At 36.3% G+C, this 5,781-nt stretch overlaps 1 long non-coding RNA gene across 1 annotated transcript; it reads left to right on the top strand.

The window, feature by feature from the left end:
* Positions 1–1,137: 1,137 nt before the first annotated feature.
* Positions 1,138–4,069, top strand: LOC131622218 (uncharacterized). Its single transcript, XR_009289784.1, has 2 exons — positions 1,138–1,615; positions 1,737–4,069. It is a non-coding gene; the product is annotated as an uncharacterized LOC131622218 (long non-coding RNA).
* Positions 4,070–5,781: the final 1,712 nt, after the last annotated feature.

Genomic DNA, 5,781 nt, shown 5'->3' with positions numbered 1-5,781 from the left:
CTGCATCACTCATGCATCTTCTAAATAGTATTTGCTATTTTTGAAAGGAATAGGATCCAAGACTACTATAAATATTTCTACGATAAAGTTGAGGAGAACAATCTCATTCCCACATAGAAAACTAGAGATATATAGCTTCACACATTTACATGAGCTAGCTCCTCACCCTTCAAAATACCCTAAAATTTTTTATAGCTCTTACTTAATAGGGGTTGTCACATATTGTATTTTTGAGCAAGTACACTTAGCTCTCACTATGGGGCCCGATAAAATTGATATAGGCCATACCCATTGTTACTCACCATAACTTTCACAATTATCTCATAAGGAAGTTTAAGAATAGCTCTAACATCACCGTCAACACCATCGTCGGAGGCTTTGCCAGCATAGAAGAATCCATTTTCTCCTAAAAAAATACACACATTGGGTTTTCACACCTAACGTCATACTTGCTAACGCTGTCATTATCCTAAGGAAGGGACACAAATCTAAAATCACCTTCTCGAATAAAGACGTTGATGGTGTTGTTCCTCGTAAGAGTGACCACATGGTAGTCATAATTCAGTACGATAATTGGAATGTGAAGTGAGTATTGATCGACCCAGTTATCTCTACGCACGTCCTATTCTAGGATGCCTCCTGTCATACCCCAAAATTTGCCCTCATATATTTGCAAATGTCAATTTATTTTGAACAAATGATATGACACAATTGGTAAGGAGGTAAGGTTTGCAGGTATGCAGTCCCGAATTCGAATTCCACTACTGACATGTTGCCCATGTTATTTGTCTCTAACTTTGGTTTCGATTTTATTTTAAATTTATATTTATATTCAAAAATCACAAAAAATTTATTTTTTTATTATTTAAATATTATTTTCGTATTTATTTATTAGACATTTTAAAAATATTATTTTTTTTCTTTTTTTCTATTTTTATCATAAAAATATACAAAAAAATCATAAAATAAAAAAAGAATTTGAAAAGATTTTATTCACTTTTATAGTTTTAGAAATAATTTGATTTGATTGATTAAAATAGTCACAAAATCAAAATCAATTTAATTGAATTTTGAATTTTTGATTATTGAGATTTATCAAATTAATTTACTTCCCTTTTTTATTTACCTAATATTTTTCCTATATAAACTAACAATTTATCACATTCTAACGGAGACAAAAAAACCTTTTTTTTCAAACCCTTATTTCTTCATTCTCTCCACTCACGTATATACAATTTTTTTTCTATCTTTTTCAGGAACCAATTCTACAAGTTACCCCAAGAGGCCATGAATTAACATAACAATATAGAATTTCCATATAGAATTTCTATAATGAATTTCCATCACACTAACTATAACACAAAAAATTAACACTTGTACCAGTTTTATTGTTTTATTGATTGTTGCAGAAAAGAGAACCAGTAAAGAGGAGGACTTGGCACCAAAGGACGCTAACAGAATCATAAAAACCGTGGCATTCCAGATTTCTACAGACTGAGAATTCGATCAATTCAAGCCATTCTGAGGATCGTAGAAGCTAGCTCGACACTCTCTGAGGGAGATTGGATCGGTATCAGCGTCCAGAACATCCAGAACCGTCTCTACAAAAGCCGCGGTTTGTATCAAATTTCTTGAATTCGATTACGATCATACGGTCATCATAAATAACATATTGATATATATTATTGATCGTGAGAATGATTAGAAGCTTTCTGTGCCGTTAATTTTGTATTTAGTTGCAGGTATCACGATCCACCATAGTTAGGGTTCGTATTCTTGATTTTGGGGAAAAGTATTTAGAAGCAATTTCATGCCAAATTAAGGAGCTCATTGGATTCGTGAGGCTCTGTGCATTCCGTCTGTACCATTTTTTCGTGTTTATTTGCATTGATTTGCAGGTTTTGAGGAGGAGAGCAAATAGCCACACCTAAAAATCGCGGCTAAAAAGTCTGTGTGTTTGTAGAAAACACGAAGGTTGAAGAGAAACAGTGCTGGCCGCGAAACGTGTTGTTTTAATTTTTTTTTTATTTATTTGATTTATTATTATTATTTGTATATATTATTTAGTGAAGGATAATTTGCAGCGAACGAAAAGTGGCGTAGTGGCAAAGAGTAGCGTCTTAAGGTCTTCTCACTCAAGGGCACGGGTTCGAACCCTGCCTCTTGCATCTTATTTTGTTAAATTTTCAAACTCTTGTTTCTTGCAGATCCAGTGTGTATGGGATGCGCACCCTTACCGTATGACCTCATCGTTTCACCATAGGATGACCAGATCTTCATCAGAGCTAGATCTGAAGGCCACAAGAATGAAGTCCACCATACACCTTCGAGGACTCCACCACACAAGATCCTAAGCTAAGCTTTTTTTAATTTTATTTATTTATTATTATATAAACTGTTTTTAGTTATATATATATACATATATGTTTGTTTATATATAAAATAAAACTTTTTATTTTTTTTAAAAAAAACTTTTTATTTTTAGTTATTTATTTATAATAAAACATTTATCTTATTTATTTAATTATTTTATTTAATTGGTTTTATCTAGTTGAATATTTTTTAGAAAACCATGAATAATTGTTTTAATTAATGAAAATTATGAGAATGTCATACATTTTAATCTTTTTTTTTTTGCCATCGATTTAATTAATTAGGTCGCGGACCAATAATTAATTAAATCGTTTGTGTTTTCTTATTTAAATTCGTACCCTAATCAGGGTTTACGAAGAACATGCCCTACACTAAATATTTCTTTTACGCCTTTTCAGGGTTATCAACATGGTTCCTTCCGACAACGCGCCTGATCCAGACTCAAAGCTAAGTATCCTATTTATTAAAATTAAAAGTCTATTTTGTTTCCTTTTAAAATCGGGGTTTGTCTTGCCTTCATACTTTTTGCCTTTGCCTTTTTCAGGGGTACCTTCGAGACTTCCCGCCAACCATATCAGATCAAATTCGAAGCTAAGCGCCCATTTGCTTTATTTATTTTAAATTTCTTTATTCTTTATTTTTAGGGTTAATTCTGTTTGCCTCCGAACTGATAATGCACTCACCCTTCTGTTTATTCTTTCTTTTCCAATTTTCAGGGTTTGTCGATTGCCGAAGCCACGAGTATTGGTAACCCTAAACCTTAACCCTGATATTTTCTGTCTTTTATTATTACTTATGCCAAACCCTATTGGGGATCCGCTGGTTTCATTTTCCCCTTCCCCATATTGCTATTATTACTGCTTTATGTTAAACTGCGTGGTTAGTAATCTTAGGGAGTGCAACTCTGAACTGAACTAGAGTCATTAAATTACAAGATAATATATTTCGAATTGAACTATGTGATTGTTGCACACACGCACACTTTTGGGGTAACCTCTCTGTTGCCTTGCTGCTGTTGCCTTGTTGCCTGTTGCCTTGTGTTATTTTGCAGAATAGCCAGTCCCTCGAATACGAGGATACCTTAGCCAGTTGCCTCGATTTAGATCATGGTCCCTAATGATGCTGCCTTCGATATGCATGATCTCGACCCTCGGAAGTTGCCTACGAAAAAGGCTAAGGTATCCTCTGGCTGCCTACGAAAGGCTATTCTGATCTTTCCCTTAGACTACCTGCCTCCCTATGGCATGGGTCAGTCTTATGGCGAAGGATATTTCAATGACCCTTCAAACCTCCAAATGAAAGGCTTCCTGCCCTCTTATGGCAAGGATAGACCCTTTCACCCTGAAAGGCTAAAAGAACAGATTCTCAAAACTATAAGGTAAATTGCCCTTAATTGCTTTGCCTTGCTCTAAAAACATTTTCAAATATTCTTTCTCATAATTCTTCAATATGGCTACGCTCATTTACGAGCTAAAGTCCGTATTCACTTCTTCTACATTTCTGAAACAAAAAGAGCAAAGCAAATTAAGAGCCCATGGAAAACCATGGATGCAAAGGGTGCTTTTTAAACCTTCCCTTTGCATAATTTACCCCCCGAACTCAAAATCTTTTTAAAAGGTATTTTACTGTTCTTTTAGCCTTTCCGTTATTTGGATAAAATAAAAGTCGGTGGCGACTCTTGCTTACCGTACATTTTCGATTATAAAAAGTCAGTTCACCGTATGACAGAACTGGCGACTCTGCTGGGGATTTTTCGATTAAGAGGGGTTACCTTAAAGGTTTAGGATTCATTTTAAAATGTTTTCTATTGTTTGCTTTGTTTGTTTTATTTTTCAGGGGCGTTTTGGGAAAACTGAAGGACGAATCCTATTCCCGGATTCAAGAACACCTAAGATTAGGAGTGGCATAGTCATGGAGACCCCCCTTGTGCATGCTTGGGGTTGGTCAAAATGAAGTTCACACTTGAGTTAGGCCTCCACTGGTTATTGTGTACCTCTTTTGCATGAGAGAGGTTTATGCATGTATCTTTGGGTGCGTCGGAGCTCAAGGACCTTTAGTAACCCTTAACCCATCTTAACTTTTAGGAACGTAGTGGGGGGGCTATTCTTGGTGCATGCCAAGTTATGGTCGCTACCCGATACTACAGCTCAGATAGGTTTCTTCCTAAAGTATCATTGCGTGGTATGCATGTACCATGTTCGAGGGTGCTTTAGAGGGGGCTGACAATTCTGAGTCACTTGGTAGAACCCGTTGCTGAAATCTCCTTATCCATAGAAATACCCTTGGGAAGGACACCTGATCAGACTCCATGCAAGCCTTAAGCCAAAAATTGTGTGACTTGTGTGACGTGTTTGTGTTTACTACTAACCTTCATTTCCTCGCAGGTTTTGTTGAAAGGATTTGTTTGTCCTTACCATCTCACACCAAGTCTAACGAACTGCATTCGCATAACATCATGACATCATGACATCATAAGCATAACATGATTTAAGTGACCCTTTCAAGGATCTTAGGGATTTAGGGCGCACTTTTTCAGGTGCTCTTATCAAGGACTGAATTCCTAATCAAGGGGCAGGAGGATTTATTTTCCTCAAGCCATATGCCTTCCAATTCAAAGACTCAGTACCTAGCAAGGGGTAAGAGGATTCACTTTCCTCTGGCCATGTACCTTCAAATTCAGAAGTATCCCGAATCAGAGGCGATGACCCACTCGATATGGTGAGCTTGATTCTCAAAGAAGGATGTTCAAAGACAAGAGTCAGAATTCTTCAAACAAATATGCGACCAAATCACTTTCCAATGTTGCTAACTAAAATCCTTAAAGATCCTTGAAAACATTTCATTTGCATTCATGACATTGCATATTTCTAACTTTGTTTTCAGGTTCCGCCTCGACAATCATTCCTCTCAGATATAATCGAGCTGGAGATTCATTCTGACAAGCCTTTTTACATTCCAAAACTTCGTCAAATAACTCATCGACTCTAATGAGCAAGCATTCTCTATCAGATATGGTCTAATATATGACCCGTTTCGGTATTTCTCAATCAGATATGGTCTAATGTATGACCCGTTCTGGTATCTTCAGTCAGATATGGTCTAATGTATGACTCGTTCTGGCATTATTCATCAGATATGGTTTAATGTATGACTCGTTCTGATATTCTCCTTCAGATATGGTTTAATGAGTAACTCGTCTTCCTCAGATATGGTCTAATGTATGACTCCTTTCTCTCATCACGAACAATGTTGTGCACAATCTGAAAGGTCGCAATGGACACAGCCAATCTGTGGGGACAATTCTGATCTCTACACTAGTTCCACAACAAAGACGCAAGTTAGATGCACCTAGGCGTCAGTTCACAAAGATCAACATGTCGCTGGCCCAGGAATTACAACATTTGTTGA

This window comes from Vicia villosa, unplaced genomic scaffold (genome assembly GCF_029867415.1).
Source record: "Vicia villosa cultivar HV-30 ecotype Madison, WI unplaced genomic scaffold, Vvil1.0 ctg.000025F_1_1, whole genome shotgun sequence".
Taxonomy (NCBI): Eukaryota; Viridiplantae; Streptophyta; class Magnoliopsida; order Fabales; family Fabaceae; genus Vicia; species Vicia villosa.
The sequence above is the reverse complement of the archived record's forward strand: the minus strand, read 5'-3'. Positions and strand labels throughout refer to the sequence as shown.